This window comes from Martes martes (genome assembly GCF_963455335.1).
Source record: "Martes martes genome assembly, chromosome: 2".
NCBI classification, from domain to species: Eukaryota; Metazoa; Chordata; class Mammalia; order Carnivora; family Mustelidae; genus Martes; species Martes martes.
Genome location: NC_137889.1, coordinates 92326414 through 92351537, shown reverse-complemented (window position 1 = coordinate 92351537; position 25124 = coordinate 92326414). Strand labels below are relative to the sequence as shown.

The window sequence follows — 25124 nt, the reverse complement described above, 5'->3', positions numbered from 1 at the left end:
CTAACATTTCATTGATTTTACAGCATATTTCCTAAACATTTTTATAGAAATATAAAAATTAAAAAGGCATATTAAAAAGAAATATAAAAAAATTAAAAATTCAAAGTGAGTACTTTAGAAATACATATTTTTAGCATATAGATCAAATCAGGAAATAGCATTATCCCTTGACACAATGGCATATTGGCTTTGATTTTCAAAAATCAAAGATCAGCATAATCTTTTCATTTGCAAGTTTTACTCTTAGGAAATATTAAGACTTCTTACTGATCTTTATCACTCAAAAGATAATGATAATGATACCTGATATGTGTATAGGATAGGGGCTTTATAATTTGTAAAACACTTTTACGTACAGATTCTCTTTTTACACTAGAATATCTCTTGACCAGTTATTGGGCAAAATTTCTACATTTCTAGAATAAGTAAAGGCTTGAGGAATAAAAATGAAGCAAAAAAGCAATTTCAGCAAAGGTCAAACAAAAAGAAATAATTAATAATAATACTAAGACCCTTAGGATGTTTTCCTTAACCTCTCAAAAAATTTATTGTATTCCTACATTTTTTTGGAATCATTAAAAACATTAGCCTGCCTGAGGAATCTGCCAGAATGTTAAAACAGTTCCATGAGACCATGGGCTTGTCTTTTCCACATTGCTAGACTGCTCTTAGATTCACTTTCTTACACCAGTAAGAAAAAGTTGGGTTGCATAAAGCTTTTAACATACTTTACCTTAATTTTTTTATACATAGTAAGTGAAGAGAACATGTTAATCTAAGTCATGATCCTTATAAAAAATACTTACTCAAAGTTTTCACTATTTTATTATTTGTTTCATCCAGGATTATTTTTTTTGGGGGGGGGAGTGGTTAAAAGTAAAATTAAAAAAGACTCCAAACTTTTTGCAGCAAGATGGTAGAGTAGGAGACCTAATATCGTCGGGTCCCAGGAGTTCAGCCAGAAAGTTATCAAACCATTCTGAACACCTACAAACTTAAGAGAAAATTGAAGAGAAGAAGAGCAGCAACTCTAGGAACAGAAGAGTGACCACTTTCTGGAAAGTAGGATGTGTGGAGAAGTGAATCCAAGGTGATATATGGGAAGACAGACCATGGGGGGAGGGGCCAGCTCCCGGCAAACAGTAGTGCAGGGGAGCACAAAATCAGAACTTTTCGAAGTCAGCTCCACAGAGGGACATCACTCCAGAGGCTAAGAAGGGGGTTGCTGAGACAGTGTGGCCTCAGAACCCAAAGGGTCACAAAAAGACCAGGGGTGCCTGAGTGTGGCAGAGCCCCCAGGTACCAGAGTGGGGAAGCTGGTTGCAGAGATGGATCTGAGGAGTGGGCTCTCAGGCCAAGATTACCTTAAACCATGATCTGAGGCAGAGTTGGACCACTGCTCTTTGAGCAGGGACCCCACAAGTGGGAGATCCAGGGAGACCCCCTCCTTCCTCCTCCACGAGGAGAAGCACTGCAGTGCACTGCAGGAATTTGCTGGGTTTGGAGACTCCAAAGGGGGCCATGTGCCAGACACAGAAGTGCTCAGTTACAGGCTGGGTGAATTCAGAGTATGGCTGGAGACCAGAGAGACGGGACTGATTGACTGCCTTTCCCTGAGGACAACTGAGGAGTGGGGCCCCAAGCTCTTACCTCCTATGGGGCTGGAGATTGGGAGGCCACCATCTTCATTCCCATCTTCCAAAGCTATATGGAAAGCTTGCAGGGAACAAAAGCTCCTGAGACCAAAACCAAGCTGATTATTTAGCCTGGCCCCTGGCAAGGGCGGTGCCATTCTACCTTGGGTAAAAACATTTGAGAATCACAGCAACATGCCCCTCCCCCAGAAGATCAATAAGAACATCCAGCCAAGATCAAGTTCACCAATGAATGAGAACTGCAAAACTTCAGAACTACCGGAATATAGCACATGGAATTCATGGCTTTCTTCCAATGATTCTTTAGTCTTTCAAAGTTAAATTTTTTTAATTTTATTTTTTTTCTTATTATATTTAAAAAAATTTTTCCCCTTCCCTATTTTAACTTTAACTATTTTATCTTATCAATATCTTTTTAAAAGTCTTTTTAAATTTTCCTGTTATAGTCATATTCCATCCCTTCATTGTATTTAGTCTTATTTTTTGTATACAGATAGGTTTTCCTTTCTTTCAAATTTTGGGATATAGTTTCTTCTAACAGATCAACATATACCCTAAATAATGCATGGGTTTGTTCTAGTCTCTAGCCTGATCACATTCTTTCCATTTATTTTTTTCCCAACCAACTTCTTATCAATTCCTTTTTTAGAATCATTTTTTAAAAAATTTTCATCTTACAGTCATATTCCATCCCTTCATTGTGTTTCCCTTATTTTTTAATATAAATAAGTTTTTATTTCTTTAAAATTTTGGGAGGCAGTTTCTTCTAACAGACCAAAATACACCCCAAGTCAAGTGCGTGGCTCTGTTCTATTCACATACACACACACACACACACACACACACACACACACACATATATATATATATATATATATATATATACACACACAAACACATATATTTTTTTTTTCTGCATTCTTCCCTATCCCACCAGTTTTGGGTCTCTTTTGATTTGGTTAGTGTATATTTTTCTGGGGATGTTGCTACCCTTTTAGTATTCTGTTCTCTTATTCATCTGTTCTTACCTGGAAAAAGCAACAAGGTGGAAAAACTCACCTCAAAAAAAAAAAAAAAAAGACAAAGAGGCAGTACTGATGGCTAGGGACCTAATCAATATGGACATTAGTAAGATGTCAGATCTAGGATTCAGAATGATGATTATCAAGGTGCTAGCTGGGCTTGAAAAAAGAATGGAAGATACTAGAGAATCCCTTTCTGGAGAACTAAAAGAACTAAAATCTAACCAACTTGAAATTCTAAAAAGCTACTAATGAGGTGCAATAAAAATTGGAGGCTCTTACTGCTAGGATAAATGAGGCAGAAGAGAGAATTAGTGATATAGAAGACCAAATGATGGAGAATAAAATAAAATAAGTAAATAAATAATAAAATAAATAAATAAAATAAAAGCTAAGGAAAAGAGAGATAAACAACTACTGGACCACGAAGAGAGAATTCAAGAGATAACTGATACCATAAGACAAAAAAAAATTTTAGAATAATTGGGATCCCAGAAGAAGAAAAAAGAGAGAGGTATATTGGAGCAATTTCCCTAATTTGGTGAAGGGAACAGACACATCAAAATCCAGGATGCACAGAGAACCCACCCCCCCCCTTAAAATCAATAAAAATAGGTCCACATCCCATCATCTAATAGTAACACTTATGAATTTCAGTGACAAAGGGAAAATCCTGAAAGTAGCTTGGCACAAGAGGTCTGTAATATACAATGGTAGAAATATTAGACTGGGAGCAGACCTATCCAGAGAGACCTGGCAGGCCAGAAAGGACTGGCGTGATATAGTAAGAGCACTAAACAAGAAAAATATGCAGCCAAGAATACTATATCCACCTAGGCTATCACTGAAAATAGAATGAGAGGTAAAAGACAGTCTCTTCAATAAATGGTGCTGGGAAAACTGGACACCTATATGTAGAAGAATGAAACTCGACCATTCTCTTACATCATACACAAAGATAAACTCGAAATGGATAAAAGACCTCAACGTGAGACAGGAATCCATCAGAATCCTAGAGGAAAACATAGTCAGTAACCTCTTTGATATCAGCCACAGCAACTTCTTTCAAGATATGTCTCCAAAGGCAAAGGAAACAAAAGCGAAAATGAACTTTTGGGAATTCATCAAGATCAAAAGCTTCTGCACAGCAAAGGAAACAGTCAACAAAACAAAGAGGCAACCCATGGAATGGGAGAAGATATTTGCAAATGACAGTACAGACAAAAGGTTGATATTCAGGATCTATAAAGAACTCCTCAAACTCAACACACACAAAACAGATAATAATATAAAAAAATGGGCAGAAGATATGAACAGACACTTCTCCAATGAAGACATACAAATGGCTATCAGACACATGAAAAAATGTTCATCATCACTAGCCATCAGGGAGATTCAAATTAAAACCACATTGAGATACCACCTTACACCATTTAGAATGGCCAAAATTAGCAAGACAGGAAACAACGTGTGTTGGAGAGGATGTGGAGAAATGGGAACCCTCTTACACTGTTGGTGGGAATGCAAACTGGTGCAGCCACTTTGGAGAACAGTATGGAGATTCCTCAAAAAATTAAAAATAGAGCTTCCCTATGACCCTGCAATTGCACTACTGGGTATTTACCCCAAAGATACAGATGTAGTGAAAAGAAGGGCCATCTGTACCCCAGTGTTTATAGCAGCAATGGCCACGGTCGCCAAACTGTAGAAAGAACCAAGATGCCCTTCAACGGACGAATGGATAAGGAAGATGTGGTCCATATACACTATGGAGTATTATGCCTCCATCAGAAAGAACGAATACCCAACTTTTGGACAGGCCTGGAAGAGATTATGCTGAGTGAAATAAGTCAAGCAGAGAGAGTCAAGTATCATATGGTTTCACTTATTTGTGGAGCATAACAAATAACATGGAAGACAGGGGGAGATGGAGAGGAGAAGGGAGTTGAGGGAAATTGGAAGGGGAGGTGAACCATGAGAGACTATGGACTCTGAAAAACAACCTGAGGGTTTTGAAGGGGCGGGGGGTGGGAGGTTGGGGGAACCAGGTGGTGGGTATTAGGGAGGGCACAGATTGTATGGAGCACTGGGTGTGGTGCAAAAACAATGAATACCGTTATGCTGAAAAGAAATAAAAAGTTAAAAAAAAAATATTCCAGGACAAACAAAAAATAAAATAATTTATAAACAACAAACCAGCCCTACAGGAAGTACTGAAAGGGGTCCTCTAAGCAAAGAGAAAGCCTAAAAGTAACATAGACCAGAAAGGAACAGAGACAATATACAGTAACAGTCACTTTATAGGCAATACAATGGCAAAAAAGGCCCCAATCAAAAGACACAGGGTATCAGAATGGATTAAAAAAACAAGACCCATTGATATGCTGTCTGCAAGAAATATATTTTAGAATAAAAAACACCTCCAGATTTACAGTGAGGGGGTGGAAAACAATATACCATGCTAATGGACATCAAAAGAAAGCTGGGGTGGCAATGTTTATATCAGATCAATTAGATTTTAAGCTAAAGACTATAATAAGAGATGAGGAAGGACACTATATCATACTTAAAGGGTCCATCCAACAAGAAGATCTAACAATTTTAAATATCTATGCCCCTAACATGGGAGAAGCCAATTATATAAACCAGTTAATAACAAAATCAAAGAGACACATCAACAATAACAAAATAATAGTAGGGGACTTTAACACCCCCCTCACTGCAATGGGCAGATCATGCAAGCAAAAGATCAACAAGGAAATAAAGGCTTTAAATGATACACTGGACCAGATGAACATCACAGATACATTCAGAGCATTCTTCTCTAGTGCACATGGAACATTCTCCAGAATAGATCACACCTTGGGTCACAAATCAGGTCTCAACAGGTACCAAAAGATTGGGATCATTCCCTGAGTATTTTCAGACCAAAATGCTTTGAAAATAGAACTCAACCCCAAGAGGAAAGTTGGAAAGAACTCAAATACATGGAAGCTAAAGAGCATCCTACTAAAGAATGAATGGGTCAACCAGGAAATTAAAGAAGAATTGAAAAAATTCAGGGCAACAAATGAAAATGAAAGCATAACTGTTCAAAATCTTTGGGACACAGCAAAGGCGGTCCTGAGAGGATAGTATATAGTGATACAAGCCTTTCTCAAGAAACAAGAAAGGTCTCAAGTATACAATCTAACCCAACACCTAAAGGAGCTGGAGAAAGAACAGCAAAGAAAGTCTAAATCCAGCAGCAGAAGAGATATAATAAAGATCAGAGCAGAAATCAATGAAATAGGAACCAAAAGAACAGTAGAACAAATCAACAAAACCAGGAGCTGGTTCTCTGAAAGAATTAATAAGATTGATAAACCCCTGGCCAGACTTATCAAAAAGAAAAGAGAAAGGACCCAAATTAATAAAACCATGAATGAAAGAGGAAAGATCACAACCAATACAAAAATATATATATATATATATATGAGCAAATATACGCCAGCAAATTTTAAAATCTGGAAGAAATGGATGCATTCCTAGAGACATATAAACTACCAAAATTAAGCCAGAAAGAAGTAGAAAACTTGAGCAGATCCATAACCAGTAAGGAGATTGAAGCAGTCATCAAAAATCTACCAACAAACAAGAGCCCAGGGCCAGATGGCTTCCCAGGGGAATTCTACCAAACACTTAAAGAAGCATTAATACCTATTCTCCTGAAACTGTTCAAAAAAAAAAAAAAAAAGGAAAGAAAGAAAGAAAAGAAACGGAAGGAAAACAATCCAAATTCATTTTGTGAGGCCAGCATTACCTTGATCCCAAAACCAGACAAAGACCCCGTCAAAAAGGAGAATTACAGAACAATGTCCTTGATGAACACGTATGTATGAGAAAATTCTCACCAAAATCCTAGTCAATAGGATCCAACAGTACATTAAAGGATTATTCACCACAACCAGGTGGGATTTATTCCTGGGCTGCAAGGTTGGTTCAACATCTGCAAATCAGTGTGACACAACACACTAATAAAAGAAAGAAGAAGAACCATATGATACTGCCAATAGATGCTGAAAAAGCATTTGACAAAGTAGAGCATCCTTTCTTGATCAAAACTCATCACAGTATAGGGATAGAGGGTACATACCTCAATATCATCAAAGCCATCTATGAAAAACCCACTGCAAATATCATTCTCAATGGGGAAAAACTGAGAGCTTTCCCCCTAAGGTCAGGACTATGGCAGGGATGTCCACTATCACCACTGCTATTCAACATAGTACTAGAAGTTCTAGCCTCAGCAATCAGACAACAGAAAGAAATAAAAGTCATCTGAAATGGCAAAGAAGTCACAGTCTCACTCTTTGCAGATGATATGATAATTTATGTGGAAAACCCAAAAGACTACACTTCAAAACTGCTAGAACTCACACAGGAGTTCAGTAAAATGTCAGGATATAAAATCAATGCACTGAAATCAGTTGCATTTCTATACACCAACAGCAAGACATAAGAAAGAGAAACTAAGGAGTCAATCCCATTTACAATTGCACCCAAAACCATAAGATACCTAGGAATAAACCTAACCAAAGAGGCAAAGAATCTGTACTCAGAAAACTATAAAGTACTCATGAAAGAAATTGAGGAAGACACAAAGAAATGGAAAAATATTCCATGCTCATGGATTGAAAGAACAAGTATTTTGAAAATGTCTATGCTACCTTCCGCAATCTACACATTTAATGCAATCCCTATCAACATACCACCAATTTTATTCAAAGAAATGGAACAAATAATCCGAAAATTTATATGGAACAAGAAAATACACCGAATAGCCAGAGGAATGTTGAAAAAGAAAACCCAAGTTGGCGGCATCACAATTCCAGACTTCAAGCTCTATTACAAAGCTGTCATCATCAAGACAGTATGGTATTGGCACAAAAACAGACATATAGATCAATGGAACAGAACAGAGAGCCCAGAAATAGACCCTCAACTTTATGGCCAACTAATCTTTGACAAAGCAGGAAAGAATGTCCAATGGAAAGAAGACAGTCCCTTCAACTAATGGTGTTGGGAAAATTGGACAGCAAAAGAATGAAACTGGACCATTTCCTTACACCGCACTTAAAAATAGACGCAAAAGGGAAGAAAGACCTCCATGGGAGACAGGAATCTATCAAAATCCTTGAGGAGAACACAGGCAGCAACCTCTTCGACCTCATCCATAGCAACTTCTTCCTAGAAACATCGCCAAAGGCAAAGGAAGCAAGGGCAAAAATGAACTACTGGGACTTCATCAAGATAAGAAGCTTTTGCACAGCAAAGGAAATAGTCAACAAAATCAAAAGACAACTGACAGAATGGGAGAAGATATTTGCAAATGACATATCAGATAAAGGGCTAGTATCCAAAATCTATAAAAAACTTATCAAACTCAACACCCAAAGAACAAATAATCCAATCAAGAAATGGGCAGAAGACATAAACAGACATTTCTGCAAAGAAGACATCCAGATGGCCAACAGACACATGAACAAGTGCTCCACATCACTTGGCATCAGGGAAATACAAATCAAAACCACAATGAGATACCACCTCATACCAGTCAGAATGGCTATAATTAACCAGTCAGGAAATGACAGATGCTGGCGAGGATGCAGAAAAAGAGGAACCCACCTACACTGTTGCTGGGAATGCAAGCTGGTATAGCCACTATGGAAAACATTATGGAGGTTCCTCCAAAAGTTGAAAATAGAGCTACCCTATGACCCAGCAATCACACTACTGGGTATTTACCCTTAAGATACAAACGTAGTAATCCGAAGGGGATTGTGCACCCAAAGTTTATAGCAGCTATGTCCACAATAGCCATACTATGGAAAGAACTAGATGTACATCAAGAGATGAGTGGATAAAGAAGATGTGTATATATATATATACACAATGGAATACTATGCAGCCATCGAAAGAAATGAAATCTTGCCATTTGCAAAAACGTGGTAGAAATAGAGGGTATTATGCTGGGCAAAATAAGTCAATCAGAGAAAGACAATTATCATATGATCTCTCTGATATGAAGAATTTGAGAGGCAGGGCAGGGGGTTGTGGGGGTTAAGGAAGGGAAAAAATGAAACAAGATGGTACTGGAGAGGGAGACAAACCATAAGAGACTTGATCTCAGGAAATAAATTGAGGGTTGCTAGGGGGTAGAGGGGGAAAGGATAGGGTGCCTGGGTCATGGACACTGGGGAGGATATGTGCTATGGTGAGTGCTGTGAATTTTTTAAGACTGATCATTCACAGACCTGTACACTTGAAGCAAATAATATACTACATTTAATTTAAAAAAATAAAAAAATAAGAAAGACCCCAAATATCTGTATTTCATTTTCCAAAGCCTTCTTAAAAATGATTTCATTTTGTAGGCATAAAGATAAAAACAAATTTCCTAGGGTCATAGAATGAGTTAGTAAGCAAGGCAAATTAGTTTTCTGATTTCCTACAACCATGGGTTTCATCAAAATCAATTATTATATGAATAATTAATTAATTAATTAATTATTAATTAATAATATGAATTATGATATGAATTAAGATATAAATGTCTTATAAACTCATCAACAATGAGCTTCTCAACAAAGAAAGTCAAGAAGTGATACAGTGATATTAATTCATATTGCCCCATTGAACTTGCTTGATATAAAATTCTTGGGGAAAATTATTCTTAGGAGATCTTAAGATTCTCTGATACCAACATTTTTTTTTCCTCAGAGAGGACAGACATAACTGTCACATTATACCTGTATTTTTTAAATAAGGTGATTATGACTTTTCCCACAGTATAGATTTTATAAGAAATAAAAATGAAATGGTTAGAAATACCCTGTTAAACATTCCTTTCTGTTATGAAATCATGCTTGCCTGCTTTTCATTTTTTATTTTATTTTTAAAATTATGATTATTTTTTAAGTAGGCTCCATGCCCAGCATGGGGCTTGAACTCATGAACCTGAGGACAAGAAATGCATGTTCTACCAACTGAGCCAGCCAGGCACCCCATGCTTTTCATGCTTTAAATAAGAAATAGGGGACCTCTTATCCCTCGACATCCTAAATGAAGTACGAGAATTACGTGTGAACATGACTTCAAGTTTAGTTCCTGAGATGGAAAAGACAGAAAACATATCCCATTCCCCACCCAGAAGTGTATAACACAGTTTTTTTTTTACTTTTGTTTAAAATGCTATATTGACCCAGTTTTGAGGCTGTGGTCAGAGGCCAGTTAGATCCTCTTCTTTTTTTTTTTTTTTTTTAAGATTTTATTCATTTATTTGACAGAGAGAGAGATCACAAGTAGGCAGAGAGGCAGGCAGAGAGAGAGGGGGAAGCAGGCTCCCCACTGAGCAGAGAGCCCGACGTGGGGCTCGATCCCAGGACCCTGAGACCATGACCCGAGCCGAAGGCAGAGGCTTTAACCCACTGAGCCACCTAGGCGCCCCTAGATCCTCTTCTTGAACAACAAATTAAGTCCACATTCCAAATACTTCCCTTATTTGGCACTAACACTTTAGGGCCATTATGTACCAGCCTTACCAAACCAGGTACTAGGCAACTAGGGATAGTCCCTTGTACTCCCCAGAGCTTCTGAAATTATTCAAGTTAATCAATCTTTAGGGAGCCCTGGAAATCCAGCTAATCCCATGCTGTTTGCCATTACATAAATTACCGCTACAGCTGGAGTTTACTGTTAACTCTGTAGCCTGAGAGCAACTTCCTGCATGGTCCTGCTTGCCAGCCTTCTCTCATTGGGAGGTGTAAGTAACAGAGATGTGGATCTGAGTGTCAGTGTGTTGTCTCTACATCAAAAAAAAAAAAAAAATTTAAATCTCATAAAAATTAGTGCTGGCAGGTCTGACTGCTGGTAGTGGGTGTCCTCCTGCTATTTACCTGGGGCAAGGGAGCTGAGCCAGCTCTTGGGTCCTGGACATTTACACCACCCTCGGACAGAGCAGAAGGGCAATGTGAATGATATTGGGCATTGCTTGGCAGCACATTTGCAATTTTTTGCAAGATAAAAGGAGAAAAAAGCCCTTCTAGTTTTATATTTTAATATAGTAGAAATCAGAGAGGAAAAACATCCTTAATATTAGCAGATCCTAAAAAATGGTGTAGTATCCTGTTTAATGAAGAATACAGATTAAGTCACGCATTAGGGATGTTTTTTGAGGACACTAGTCTAATTGTAGAATTCTGGGGAGGAGAAAAAGCAGAAAGCTCAACGTTGTGTTACACAGGAATCATGGATAATATAACTCAATGTAAGCAGTAGTTTCAGGCAGTCTAGGAGGTCACAAAATTAAGCTGCAAAAAAGCAATGAATATTAGCTGACGCTACAGATCACAGCTACAAAACATAAAGCAGTAGTAGACAATAAGGAAAGGAAAAAAGGTCATGCTTTGTTCTTTTTAGAGAACTAATGGATAGCAACAGCATACATAGTGGTAAATTCAAATACTAATTATAAGTACACTGTAAAGCAGGAGTCATTTTAAGATGGCATATATATGAATTTAGAATAACTTTTTCAACTTACAACATAGACACAATTTTCAATAGTTGTTTATGTAGCAAATGCCTGAATATTCTGCCCAACTATGTAATTAACATCCACTATAAAACCAAGTGTTTGGCTTAAAGATTCTATAAATTAAATTTAAGAGTACTGAGAAGTTTTAGATAATCATTAAATAACACTATCCTAAAAACTATTATGTAGGAAAGGAAAAAAAGCCTACAAATCTAACAATGTCTTTCATTGCTGTCTCTCCTTTGGGATAGAAAAGATTGCATCTGAGTGTTTTGTCACAGTTCAGCTGTGTGACCTTGTACAAATCAATTATTAATAATGAAAGTACAATTTATTGAAATTCTGAAATAATACATATTTTGCATACATTGTCAGTGTATATTCACATTTGTTACCAGGAAGATGGTATTAACCACATTTTTCAATGTTTTAATAATTTTCCTACACCATACAACTAAAATACAATAACTGAAATAAACCCAAGTCTGCATTAACACAAAACCATGTCTCTCAGTAGTAGTCTCAACTACTTTGGAGAGCCTCAATTTCCCTTATAAAATGGAGATCATGTATGTATTTTTTCCCACAATGATTTACTAATGTACATAGAAGGGAAACAACCACAATTAGGCATGGTAGATAGAATGTCTAAAACAGCAACCCCAAACTTGTCCTGCCCTCATCTTCTCCATGGAAGGATATGGTCAGATTGAAATTTATGCAGCTTACTGTAGTACAGCATGGACAATGGGCTAGTTGGGATAAAGGCCAGAGACAGGAGGCTAGTTTAATGATCCAGGTAAGAAATTATTAGTATTTAAACTAAAATGGGGCAATGGGAGTGGATTTGAAAGCTAGTTAGAAGGTGGGTTCTTCCAGATATGGGTGGCACAGGAGGGAAAAGAGAAGGGAAGAGTCAAGGATGAAATAAAGTGTCTGGCAGATGTATACTGTGAATGCAAGTGTTGCTTACTCTTGTTGGTAACAAATCTAGTTAGAGGTGGAGGAATTTAAATGAAGAAAATGCAATGAGTTTAAATTGTGACTCTTTTAACATTCAGCTAAAGAAATATAGTATGGACTGTCAATGTAGGAATGTGCTCAGAAGAGAGACATCTGGTCAGGGAGTGGAGATTTGGGAATCATTAGAATATTGATGTAGTGAAAAATCAATAGTTGAAAGATGAGAAGTGACTATGGAAAAACAAGACAAAACAAGAAGTAATTGAAAATGAACAGATTGAGAACAAAGAAAGCATGGTGTCATGATAGTCAAGGCAGGAAATAACTTGTCAAGAGAGTAAGATCAATGATGTTAGATGCAACAGAGATAAAGTAAAGTAAGGCATTGTCAAATAGTAAGTCATTGTTGACTTTAACAAAGCAGTTCCAGGTGGCATGTTAGAAGCAGAATCCAAATTACACTGGTTCAGAAATAAACTGAAGATATGGGAGAAGTAAGGAGTTACCAACTACGTAATTATCAAAATATAAGCTCCTTCTAGGACTTGTTAGGATTGAAATGGGGTGTTTGTGTGTGTGTGTGTTAGATGGAAAACCCTGAACAGGTTTAAAGATTGATAACAATGACTCAGTAAGGAGGAAAAAGTTAGAAATACAAGGGAAAGAAGAAATAAGTGAGCGAAGGAAATCGCATTCACAAACATAACGTAAGAAAATGAAATAATATTTTGTTGTTAGAGCTTTAGTGATAAAGGATCCTCTTTCTAAACAACTTTTTGTAATAGACTGCTAAGGATTGAATGGGTTCCCTCAAAATTCATATGCTAAAGTATAAGCCCCTAGAACCTTAGAACATGACCTTGTTTGGAAATGGGGTCACTGCAGATGTAATTGGTTAAAATGAAGACAGTACTAGAATAGGGTAAGCCCCTAGTCCAATATGTTGATGTCTATAAAAAGGAGAAATTTGGACACAGAGAGTACACAAGGAAAACACCATGTTAACTGGAGTTAATGTCACAAACCAAGGAACTACCAGAAGCTAGGAGAGAAACCTGGGACAGATTCTTCCCTGCCACCCCCAAAGGCAGCACAGTCTTATTGACACTTTGGTCTCAGAATTCTATCTTTCAGAACTAAGACAACACATTTTTGTTGTTTAAGCTACACAGTCGATGGTACTTTGTTATAGTACCCCTAGGAAATCAATACATAGACATAATATAATTTTCAACTGCTACACCTTCTTCTAGATTATATATAAGTAATTGAATTTATATATAATTTTTCAATAGTTAGTAAAGGAGCAAATAGATAGAAGCAGGAAAGGATGGAAAAAAGAGAGTACATAAACCATGACCTTTCTCTACTATGTCTTTTACCTTCAAAGCTCTCCAAATGCTCATTCTTATTTCTCATATAGGGTAATATTAAATAAAATGGAGGGGCTGTTAGCATATTTAATATAACAGTAGATCTTTATTCCTTCAGGTTATAAATATAAAGTCCTTCTATCTTTGCATATTTAGTCACTACTTGATTCTTGAACAAGTAAGAGATTTAGGTGTCTACTTAAGTCTGTAGCAGTAGTTTTGCCTTTAGTCACATTCAATCATTCAAGTGAATACCAGAGTTTATTGCTGTGGACTTTTTTGCATAATGTGAGGGCAGCCATCACCACATTCTTGTAACTTAACACTCATCAAAATGATCAAAAGGTTTTAGACAAGTTAGTCTCATCAAAGCCAAATTTGTTTTGACCACTAATCAGTATGTGAAGTTCATAGAGATACAATTGTTCACATTCCTCTTCATATATAATAAAATGTGGTAAGAATAATGTCACCTTCATCCCTCCTACACTGCTGGTGGGAATGCAAGCTGGTGCAACCACTCTGGAAAACAGCATGGAGGTTCCTCAAAAAGTTGAAAATAGAGCTACCTTACAACCCAGCAATTGCACTACTGGGTATTTACCCTAAAGATACAAATGTAGTGATCCGAAGGGGCACGTGCACCCGAATGTTTATAGCAGCAATGTCCACCATAGCCAAACTATGGAAAGAAACTAGATGTCCATCAACAGATAAATGGATAAAGAAGATGTGGTATATATACACAATGGAATACTATGCAGCCATCAAAAGATATGAAATCTTGCCATTTGCGACGAGGTGGATGGAACTAGAGGGTATTATGCTTAGTGAAATAAGTCAATCGGAGAAAGACAACTATCATATGATCTCCCTGATACGTGGAAGTGGAGATGCAAGGGGGGGGCTGGGGGGGTAGGAAAAGAATAAATGAAACAAGATGGGATCGGGAGGGAGACAAACCAAAAGAGACTCTTAATGTCACAAAACAAACTGAGGGGGGACTGGGGGAGGGGTTTAGGGAGAGGGTGGTGGGGTTATTGACATTGGGGAGGGTATATGCTATGGTGAGTGCTATGGAGTTTGTAAACCTGGCGATTCACAGGCCTGTACCCCTGGGGCTAATAATACAATATATGTTTATTAAAAAATTAAAAAATTTAAAAAAAGGTAAAGCACACACACATACAAAGAATACTGTCACCTTCAGGCATGGGGGGAAATGTAAATAAATGCCCTGATACTCATACCCATCCTCATTCCATCTGAGCACTGTTGGCTGAAAAGGAAAAAAAAAACAAAAGGAAAGAAAAGAAACGAAACCTCTGATGACTGAAAATCAGTGACCAGACCATAGATATCCATTATTATAATGTCAAAATACTAAAGACAAGCATAAGTATGCAGTAATTTAAAAAACTGTTAGATGGTAAATCTATCCAATGAAATACATAACTTTGAGAAAGCCTGGTTATAGAGTCTATATAGTAATCTGAAAAATACACTTTTAAATTTAAACCTAATTTTAAATTAAACCTAGGGGTGCCTGGTTGGCTCAATGGGTTAAGCCTCTGCCTTTGGCTCAGGTCATGATCTCTGGGTCCTGGGATCGAGCCCTGCATCGGGCTCTCTGCTCAGCGGAGAGCCTGCTTCCTCCCCTCCCCTCCCTGCCTTTCTGCCTACTTGTGATCTCTCTCTCTCTGTCAAATAAATAAATAAAATCTTAAAAAAAAAAAAAAAATTAAACCTAAGTATTTATTCAAGGTATTTAGCAAACATGTGACCTGCTAAATCTATGGCAACATGGTGGTACAGTCTCAGAACAACAATATATTCAAACAAAAATATTTTGGAAACAAAAAAGAAATTCAAAACAACCAGAAATCTTCATTTGCATATCTTGATCATTATTTCTAGAACATAGAGTTCACACGATAATTTTTACTATTATACTATTCTCTTCTATCAGTTTCCCAGAGACACTTCAGTGGTTCTCTTAAGTGTCCTATAGCCCTTGCATAGGTACTAGGGATCTTTCTTCCAGCTCAACTTCCCTTCTGATTCTGAATCATAAGAACTCTTGAGAATGTGTTTGATAAGGAAGTCCTCCATCAGAGGGTAAAGTGGAAAAGAACTTAAGTAAAAACCCAAATTATTATCTTAGATTTTTGTTTTAAATTTATTTATTTGAGAGAGAGAGAGAGAACACGCATATGTGCTCGGGAGGATAGGGGAGGGGTAGAGGAAGAGAAGAAACAGACTCCCCACTGAGCAGGGAGCCCTACCCAGGCCCAGATCCCAGGTCCATGAGATTGTGACCTAAGCCCAAGGTGGACACTTAACTCTCTGAGCCATCCAAGTGCCCTGCAGACGTGAATTATTTTTAATGCATAGAGAAAAGGCAACTTAAAAAAAATTACATAAATACCCTCCCCAGCACCACAAAATTAAAACTATGTGAATATTTACTAGACACCAAAAACACAGAGTAAAAAGACTAAATTATAAACACCTGTAGGGAAAGAATGGTGTTTTTGAATCCTTTTGATACTAAGTACTCTTTACACATAAGAAAGTAATAAGTGTTCTGTTAATTAAGCTTAAGAAAGTATACAAAAACTGTTCAAAAAGAGGTTAGTGTAAATATATTAAAATGTTAAGATTGTAAGGAAAATAAATGACAACTTATGAAAGTGTACAACTTGAACGTACAGTTTTAAATGGCATTGGACTGAGATTTAGAAAGCAATATTTTTAAAGGTGAATGGTACCTTATTCCTGTCAATAATTGTCAAGTTATTTTGCTTGAACACAGAAACTGTAGTTGTAATTCTTATTAATTTTTTATTTGACAGAGAGAGAAATCACAAGTAGGCAGAGAGGCAGGCAGATAGGAAGGGAGAAGCAGGCTCCCTGCTGAGCAGAGAGCCCGATGTGGGGCTCGATCCCAGGACTCTGGGATCATGACCTGAGCCGAAGGCAGAGGCTTAACCCACTGAGCCACCCAGGTGCCCCTGTAGTTGTAATTCTTGAGGTCTTTATTCTGAACTTGTCACAGGAGATTTGCATTTTAATAGTATTATATTATCTTGAAAGTAATAGACCTTTCTATTCACTTTGACTATGAACTTAAATATGATTTCTGTTCTTCTATTGCTACTTTAATTTTGTCTAGTGTGCAATACCTAACACCATAAGTAGAGAGCCAGTCAAGTCATAGATTACACAATAAGAAGAAAAGAAAAGAAAAGGCACAGAAAGAAAAAACAAACAAACAAACAAACCTGTATTTTAAAGAAAGCTAATAGCACGTACATGAGTAGCAAACTAACAGGTAGTTTTCAACTGCATGGGAAGACTTTACCTAAATCATCTGGGGAGTATTTAAAAGATTTACAGTCTCTTCCTCCCCCAACTGCTAGGTTTATGAGAATCAGCTGCAGGTGTGAGTTGGCATCTATCTTCATTTCTCTAATATCACCCTTTGCAACACAGGGTTGTTGAAAATCAGTTGAAAACGGAACGATTATTAGAATATGTAAAACAAACATATGCATTTATGACAACAGGTATAATTTTGCTTCTTATAATCACAATGTGCCATAAATTGGCTTTATATAGCAAACACTTTCCATTATCCAAGATGGTGGCGGAAAGGATAGGTTTTCCATCAATCACTCAGAGTTAGTTTTATATAAAATCATGAGTAGTATGGAAAAGATTAAACACTTGTTCACTAATATTCACAATACTGGTTTGAGAGAGAAGCCCCCTAAATTGTAGTAACTTTTAGCACAGATCTTCTCTATGAGTTCTGTTAGTCCTTTAACTGGATTAACTTCCTACCTTTCCTAAAACAAACATAACAACAAACAACAACAATACTTTGTCTTTCCTAACTTCTATCCCTGACTTTCTCTTCCTTTGATTAAGATATTTCTTGGAAGAGCAACTACACTTACAGAATGCATACCCTCATTTGCAGTTTAGCCATGAATAAATAATTGTTCGATCTTTTTGTCTCTGAAAACTGGTTTCCACTCCAGTCACTTAGTTAAAATTGCTCTCATCAGTGTTAAGTGAAAACATTTTTTTTCAGTCTTCAGCCTGATCTAAGCTTTAGACTTGGCAATACAAAAATCCCTTTTTAAAAATATCCCTTCCTTCTGGATTTCTGCACATTTTGTCCTCAGAAACTTTTCAAACTCCTTAATATTTTTCGTTTCACTTTGTTCTTTAAAAGTGAAAACTTGGGAAGCCTGGGTGGCTCAGTTGGTTAAGCGGGCTCAGGTCATGATCCTGGCGTCCTGGGATCAAGTCCCACATCTGGCTCCTTGCTGAGCAGGGAGTTTGCTTCTGCCTCTGCCTGGCATTCTGTCTGCCTGTGCGCGATCTCTCTCTCTCTCTCTCTCTCTCTCTGACAAATAAATAGATAAAAAATCTTTAAAAATAAAATAAAAGTTAAAACTTTTCAGGTTTCTATCTGAATACCTCACCCATCTCCCCTTAAATGTTCTCCTCCACAACTTACTGTATTAGCAATTACCTATAAACTAAAAGTTTACATTTAGATTTATTATCAATCCCCATTCCCTGCTCCCCAGTCTTCTGAAATCTTGTGACAAATTTCTAACTGCCTGGAGATTTGCCACTTGTTATGTTCCAGGTGTGTCAGACTCAAGTTTTCACATCTAAAATCTTCACCCCGTATGATTTCTCTATAACATATGATTTCTCCATTTAACTCTGGTCTCAATTAATAACATCACTTCTCCTGTAAGTTGATCAAGAAACCTGATTCATCCTTGACTTCTTTTAGCACTTAAATATTTCACTTTATATCTGCTGGTGTGGTTTCTGATGATGAGATGTCCATTGTTATTTCTGCTCGCTCTCTTTTCTCTCTAGAGGTAAAGATACTTTTCTTTCTCTGGATTCTTTCAAGATTTTCTTTGTCTTTGGCTTTCTGCAGCTTCAGTATGTTATGTACAGGTTTAGAGTTTTTATACTTCTTGCTTGGAATTCTCTGAGTTCAATGAAACTGTGGTTTGATGTCTGCCATTGATTTTGAAAAGGTTTTGGCCACTATTTAAAGACCTTTCTGCTTCATGCTCTCTCTTTTCTTATAGTACTCCAATTGTGTCCATGTTATACTCTGAAATTATCTCAGAGTTCTTGGATATTCTGTTATTTTGTTTCTGTTCCTTTCTCTTTTTGTATTTCATTTGACGTATCTTTAAGCTCAGTGATTCCTTCCTTGGCAGTGTCTAATCTACTACTGAGTCCATCAAAGGCATTTTTCATTTATGTCAATTTCTAGTGTATCATTTTGATTTTTAGAGTTTCCATTTCCCTGCTTACATTGCCCATTCATTCTTGCATCCTGTTTATTGTTTTCCATTAATGTCCTTCACATGATAATTAGAATTATTTTAAATTCCCTGTGTGATAATGTCAAAATCTGTGTTTATATAAATTTAGTTCTGCTGCTTACTTTGTTTCTTCTTCTTTTTCCCCTGCCTTTTAGCATGCCTTGTAATTTTTTTTTAAAGAAAGCTGGAGGTGATGTAAGTAATAACAGAAGTTAAATAGTGTGAGTTTTTATGTTAATCTTGCTAAAAGTTGGCCCGTGTTTAATATTTGCTGTAACTGTAGGTCCTAAAGGCCTCAAATTCCTTGACTGTCCTTGCTTTTGTCTCCTCTGCTGTCTATTCTAAGAGCTACTCTAAGAACGAACAGCTTCTAACAGAGTCTGTGTCTTGCAGTTCTTTCAGCTATAATTCGCTGTATACTGGAACACTGTTAACGTAATTGTAAGGATTTTTTCGGGGGGTATTCTATAATCTTATGATTATCAGTCTTGTAGCAGGCCTGTGCTTCTGGGATGATTGTGACCTTCACAAGTCTTCCTTAACTTTATTCTCCCTCCTCAGGTGACATTAGAGAGGGCTGGAATTGGTTAAGTGCCTTTCCCACTTCCAGGTGACATAAAACTTTTGCCTAGAGAGCAGGCCTTTGTTATGGAAAATGCCCTGGGCATATTTCAAAGACTTATTTTTCTGCCTCTCAACAAAACACAAGGGGACTTTATTTGGGTTCTTCACCATGAGAACCTGGTGGGATTTCAGAGGTAAGATTCATCAAGTGTGGGTTCCCCCTTAAGAATATGGCCCCCAGGAGTTTCATACTGTCAAGCTAGTCTACGTGGAGGTTCCAGTAATTCATCAAAATTACAGTTTAAGTGTTCCTACCAGTGTATAGCTTTAGTGGCCTCTGTTCCATGTAAATTGATTTTGGCAGTGATTATCTATATTTGCCTGTGGTGGTGATTTGCTCTGTGGCCTGATTTCTTTGATAAGCCCAAGAAAACTTGTTGATATTCAGTATGTTCAGCTTTTGTTGTTGTAAAAAACAGAAGTGATGACTTCCAAGCTCCTTACCTATTGGAGTTGAAACCATAAGTACCCATCCACAATTTACCTTTTCACATTCTAAAACCAACTGACAAACAATCCCTTTTCTGATTTCAAAATTCCCTTTACTCATTCCCTTTTTACAATTCCCATCACCATTGCCTTAATTCAGGCCTTTCTATCTGGTTAGAATTCTTCATATGTCTTAGACTTGCTCTTCTTGCCTTTGTTGCAACACTAAGGAAGAGAACCGTAATTGAGTTATTTATATATATTTCCCTAATACATGTAAGCTCTTTGAGGATAGAAACCGCATTTTATCTTTGCACATCACAAATCATGTAGTCCAGTAGCTTTCACAGAGGAGTTCAGTAAATATCGATTAAATGAATGGATGGATGGGCAAATCATCTAGTATTCTATGCATGTTAGTACTTTAGTAGAAAAAAATTAAGTTGAAACTTGAAGTTAAAATTGATTTTGATTTCCTCAGAATAGTCCAGAAATTCTTTAAGGAAAGGTATTTTGCCCACAAATATATTCCATTAATGATGCCAGTAGCTGCCTCCTGGTGATATTCTAATTATAAATTCAATGAAGGTAGGACAGTAAATGTGCTGTATAATCAGTACTCTGGAGATATATATATACACACACACACATACACATATATATATATATATATATATATATATATATATATATATATAAAAAATCCTGGACAACTCATGTCTTAATGGTCAAGAAAGTATTTATCAGGAAACAATTTTACTGCCTTTCAGAGTATTAAAGCCATCTAGGAGAATGCTCTATAACAGAAATATTCTTTCTCTTATTCTTGTTGTCATATCTGGCATTTAACACACTGCTTTGGTTTTCATCATTCTTTCAATATGATTTTAAGTTTTTTGTAAGGTACATCACAATCATTATTCTATCTTTCATAAGTAAATTGAAATAGAAAATAGAAATAGAAAAGATAAGTGACTTGCTCAAGGCAAACACAAAAGTTATCAAAAGAGCTAAAACAAAACACTGTCAAATACTTCAATAACAAAACCCATGATTTCATACTTACAGACAACAGCTATAGAAAACTGAGAAAAGTACAAGTCATTTTTATTTCTCCTGAGAGCTAAAGCCAAAATTGCCTAATACGTGTAAAGATAGTTCTTAATGAACACAGAATACTTTTTAACAAAACCTCTTATTGTTTTTAGCTTTATAAGGAAATCAAACAGTTTAACTAATTTTAATATTCCATATTTTATCAGGAAAAAATCTTCCAAATTTAACTTCTGCTAAAATAAAGGAAGACTGCCTAGTTAGTTCCATGGGCATTATATCCAAATTTCATGAGATGTGATTTTACAGAAACCCTATGAATGAGGTGGTATTACTGAGATTTTGTAGAAGAGCAGAGTGGCTCAAGAGAAATCCCAGTAGCCAACATTCCACAGTCACACACACATTAAAAGGAGGTTTATAGACATCATGTTTGTTGAATGACTAATTTCTGAGTTGAGGTCAATGTCCGGTTCTATATATAACAAACAGTGTTATAAGAAAAACTCTTTCTATTCTAGATTCCAAGAGCTCAAGATTTCTTGAAGACCACACACATTTAGAAATGTATTACTTCAGTGATTTAAGGTATCTTTATATAGTATATTAATGGTAAAAAGGGAGTATTCCTGGGGGAGGAACCTACCTGATCATTAGTCTTGCTTACAGAGTAGTAGACAAGGTAGGCTTCCCAACCCCAACAGGTGACAATGATTAACTACATAAGAGGGACTCAGGGAAAGTCAAGTCCTGAGGGCATCTTTATCAATTAAGGTGCTTTTGAGAATAAGAAAAGATAGCCATCTAAAAGTAGCTTCAACTGTTGTATCAACGTGGACGGGACCGGAGGAGATTATGCTGAGTGAAGTAAATCAAGCACAGAGAGTCAATTATATGGTTTCGCTTATTTGTGGAGCATAAGGAATAACACAGAGGGCATGGGGAGATGGAGAGGAGAAGGGAGTTGTGGGAAATCGGAGGGTGAGACAAACCGTCAGAGTCTGTGGACACTGAGAAACAAACTGAGGGTTTTGGAGGGAAGGAGCATGGGGGTTTGGGTGAGCCTGGTGGTGGGTATTAAGAGGACACATATTGCATGGAGCACTGGGTGAGGTGCATAAACAATGCATTTTGGAACACACACAAAAAAGTAAAATTAAATTAAATTAAAAAAATGAAAGTAGCTTAAACAGAAAAGATATTTATTACCTCATAAACAAGATTACCAGGGATAGGTGGTTCCAGACTCACTTAATTCAGCAGCATAAAAACATAATCAAAGACCATGAAATTTCTGTGTTAGTTTCACTCATTCTCAAAGGGTAGGCATTAGTTCTTGGGTTTGACCCTTTGTAGTTGTAGGCAGGGAAACACAAATCCAAAAAGCATGCTCTCAATCAACTGGATTTAATACTGAGAAGTACAGTTCTTCCCCTCACAAGTATTATTTTCATCAAAGGCATACTTTTTCCTCTGGTTCACTGGCCAAGATTGGGCTACACAACCAAGCCCCCAACCTTCAAGGAAGTCATCAAGCCTTTTTTTTTTTTTTTTTTTTTTTTTTTAAGCTGGCAGGTTCTATATCAAGGAAGACTGTCTGCATGGGGAGAAGATCAATGAAGTAAGAATCTGACATTGTAAAACTATATATATAACCTGTAGGGAAAGTCTGGCATTAGTTTAAACTCTTAAAACTCATTACTTTCAATATCTTTCATTCAGTAGGGTATTTAGAAATAAGTGAATATTAAATGTTAGCAATCTGACAAGGGTCTAAGAATATAGCAGCAAACAAGATGGAAAAAGAAAGCTTATACTCTTCAGTGCAAAAAACAGAATTCTAAGGTATGATGATGTTATGGAAGAGAATTACTAGGTTCTAGAGAAACTCACTCCAGTCATTTCCGATTAAGTAATGTTTAAACTGAGATCTGGGAAAGATGATTATAATTTTGCTGTGGGAAAAGAAAAATAAAATACACCTTGATTAAGATAAAAGGTAGCACAGGAAGTTCAACAAAATAAAAGATACCTAGTATAGATGAAGTATGAAACACAGAAGGACAGAATGACACCTGACTATGCTGTAAGATCAGCCATATCATGCATGCTTCTTAGACTTTGTATTAAAAACAAGGGGAATGAAGGTTTTTAGATTTCATTTCAAGGACAAGGGATTTTAGTAGGGATATGACATATCTGCATAAAGCTGGAAGAACGGGGAGAAAGTGGTAGAGGATAAAGTTGTAAGAGGGGGAAGTAAGGATGCCAATTAGGAGGTTATTACAATGCTAGAAGGAAGAGATAATAGCATTTCTGAGTTCCTGGTAGTGGACCTGAATTACAAGTTTTGTCCCAAGTCTTCTAAGAAAATGCTCAACTACAGTCTGAAATAGCTTTTACCAGGAATTATTGCATTTGATTTAAATATACATAACTGTAAATTAATTCACTGTGGTTTAATAAAGAGTTCTCAAAAGTCAACCAAGAACTTCTAACTCCAGCTCTAAAGGAACTGGAATCTTGAGCAATGCAGGGGTCCCTCTAGCTTATATGTGGTATCTCACATGAAGTTCACTGGTTTCTTTGCAGAAGAGTATTCCCTCCCCAAACTTAAGACAGAATAGCGGACACAATACATAATCTCTGGGGTGTTGGCTTTATAAATAAAATAATTGGTTTGGTTTTTTTAATTTGTTTATGTGTTGGTTTGGTTTGTTTTTTCTACAAGAATGTATTTCTAATAATATACTGTCCTTCAATGGAGAACTCGATTACAATAAATTCTGCTTCTTAGATATTTTTACAAGCAAGGCTTATTTACAATCATCCAACAAGAGATACATACATCCATGCACTCATGCACATCCTACTTTCAAACTAATCTTCTCCAATGTATTTTTCAAATGCTTGAATTGTGTTTCTTTCTATTCAGGAACTTATGAATACAGAAATACAATATAAATCTTCTCCCTATCATAGTCATTCAATTGCCAGTGCTCTGTAAAATACAGACTCAACAAATTAACTTTTGTTAGACCTGAATTTTCTACTTCCTACAATAGTAACTTTAAGCAGAATAGTGTTCAAGATAATATAATTTTGAGTTATACTGTTATTAGGCAAAAATCGACACTTATACTTTAGAGAAAACTATATGAAAATAGTCTAATAAATGTATTCAATCATCAGACAGTGTATTGTCTTCCTTTTTTCCCCCAAAGATATTAAACCAACAGAATAAGAAAACATTTAAAGGAAAGGAGAATTATTACTAAAAGAAGCAGCTAATATTCATTTTGTTTTAATTGTATGCCAGGCACTCTGGCAACATTGTCTCATTTAACCCTTAAGATAATTCAGGGTTAGGAACTTATATGTTGTGATTAACCATCAAACAATTAATGCTTTAAATGTGTAAACAAATGGACTCAATCTTCCAGAACGACCCTGTAATAGTATTAGGTCTGTTTGGCTCCAATGTCTTGATATTTCAATATGATGCTATAAAACATCTACAATATGCCAAACTTCCCTAGGTGTTTCAAATACATTTAATTTAGTTAGTACAATAATTCTGATGAGTAGATATTAATATCTCTGTTGAACAGATAAGAAAACTGAAACTCAGAGAGGCTTAAATATATCTTTCAATGTCACATACTTAAGCTGTGGACAAAGATAAGTAATGCAGTTTTCATTTGAACCTATAAAAACTGTTTTCTTTTTTTTAAAATGTATTTATTTGACAGAGAGAAAGCACAAGCAGAGGGAGCAGCAGAGGGAGAGGGAGAAGCAGGCTCCCCGCTGAGCAGGAAGCCTGACACAGGGTTCTATCCCAGGACCCCTGGAACATGACCTGAGCTGAAGGCAGACGTTTAACTGACTGAACCACCCAGGCGCCCCCACAGCTGTACATTCTGATATAAGAGCAACTGTCCTGGTTCCAAATTACCCAAGATGAATAATAGAAATAGTGACAAATAATCAGGAGAAAACTCAGTAAGGGAGGGGGTAGGAAGTACTAGGAGTGAGGTCTTTGAGTCCAACAGTTT

General features: G+C 36.6%; 1 protein-coding gene across 2 annotated transcripts in view; it reads right to left on the bottom strand.

Moving 5' to 3' along the window:
- The window catches only part of CCSER1 (coiled-coil serine rich protein 1), a gene marked incomplete at its 3' end in the record, with an annotated part of 1225861 nt that overhangs the window by 744003 nt on the left and 456734 nt on the right, over window positions 1-25124 (bottom strand). The window lies entirely within an intron of this gene.